Source organism: Equus przewalskii, chromosome 2, assembly GCF_037783145.1.
Source record: "Equus przewalskii isolate Varuska chromosome 2, EquPr2, whole genome shotgun sequence".
In the NCBI taxonomy this organism is placed as follows: domain Eukaryota; kingdom Metazoa; phylum Chordata; class Mammalia; order Perissodactyla; family Equidae; genus Equus; species Equus przewalskii.
In genome coordinates this window covers 99,780,785-99,782,472 of record NC_091832.1, presented here as the reverse complement: position 1 = coordinate 99,782,472, position 1,688 = coordinate 99,780,785, and the positions used below count along the sequence as shown (strand labels likewise).

The 1,688-nt window shown below is 36.4% G+C and overlaps 1 pseudogene; it reads right to left on the bottom strand.

The window, feature by feature from the left end:
* Window positions 1–703: 703 nt before the first annotated feature.
* Window positions 704–893, bottom strand: LOC103541890 (cytochrome c oxidase subunit 7C, mitochondrial pseudogene; annotated as a pseudogene).
* Between the last annotated feature and the right edge of the window lie 795 nt (window positions 894–1,688).

The following is a 1,688-nucleotide window of genomic DNA, read 5'->3' as shown; positions in this document are numbered from 1 at the left end:
GAACCCTCATACACTGCTGGTGGGAACGTAAACTGGTACAGCCATTATAGAAAACAGTATTGAGATCCCTCAAAAAAATTAAAAATAAAACTACTATATGATCCAGCTATTCCACTTATGGGTATTTATCCAAAGAACACGAAACACTTACTAGAAAATATATATGCACCCTATGTTCATTGCAGCATTATTCACAATAGCCAAGTCTTAGAAACAACCCAAGTGCCCATCAATGGACGAATAAATAAAAAAGATGTGGTATATATATATATACAAACACACACACACAATGGAATACTACTCAGCCATAAAAAAGATGAAATCTTGCCATTTGTGACAACATGGATGGACCTTAAGGGTATTACACTAAGCAAAATAAGTCAGACAGAGAAAGCCAAATATCATATGATTTCACTCATATGTGGAAGATAAAACAACAACAACAAACATGCACATAGACACATAGAATAGATTAGTGGTTATCAAAGGGTAAGAGGGGTTGGGGGAGGGAGAAAGGAATAAAGGGGCACATGTGTATGGTGACGGATGGCAACTAGACTTTTGGTGGTGAACATGATGTAATCTATAGACAAGCTGAAATATAATGATGTACATGTGAAATTTATATAGTGTTGTAAACCAGGGTTACCTCAATAAAAAAAAATGTTCTTCATATCTATTTCATGGATGAATGAAAATGTCTTTATTTCTTAAACAGTTGGTGTCTTACTCTAAAGAAAGGTGCAGAAAATCCAGATCTGAAGTACAAAGTCATCATAATTAGTAATACCACTTTTTTCTATTAGAAATGGCAAATTCTTCCCTGGGCTCTCCTCATAGTGCCTTCTATGGACCACAGAGGTTGTGAACCTCTGGATACTCTGTCCTAACATAGCGCTGTTGGAAGCTCTTGGAAAGACACAGAGACCAAGGGCAGAAGAAATGGTACCATGCCCAGTCTTCCTTTTTTTCATGGTTTTGTTCCCCTGTGTGCAGAACATGTTCAATTTATTTTATAAATTTTTATTTTATTTTATTTTATTTTTTAATAGAGAGAATCCTTGCTAGTATTACAAATTCCACATGACTGACGGCTGTTGTGGAAGATGGCATGGCATGATGAGTAACGGGAAACCTAATACATCATATTGACAATTCTCCAACAATTTCCTGGTGTTTTAAATAGTATGTATCATCCTTAAAACTTAGCTTGTAATTGTATTTAGTTTTGATAGTTGTCTTTCTCCACTCCTAAACAATGACCCCTTTGAAGGCAGAGTCCTCTTCATCTCTGTCTCACTAGTATTTATCGCAGTGCCCAACACAGTGCCTGATTGATTGAAAGGATGCCTGAGGTAAGATAAGACAAGGATACAGTTCCTATTGACAAACTGCTGAAAACTGAACTTAGCTTTTATCTAACACAGTTATCTCCGATCATCCGATTATGGGTGCCGATTGGTATGCAGGGCTGGCAATGATTGAGGCTGCACTTTGTGATACAATTTAGATCCTTTCAGCTCACTTTAAGGTGAGGTCTACAAAAATCAAGCAGTTCTTAGCTTGGGATAGTTCAGACAAGTTATTGATCATTGACAAATAATTCTTGGTTACTTCCATGGAAATGTAATTCAGTTTAAGTTTTGCCAAGTAACTTGGCATGTGCTAGTCTTCTTTCATCTTAATTA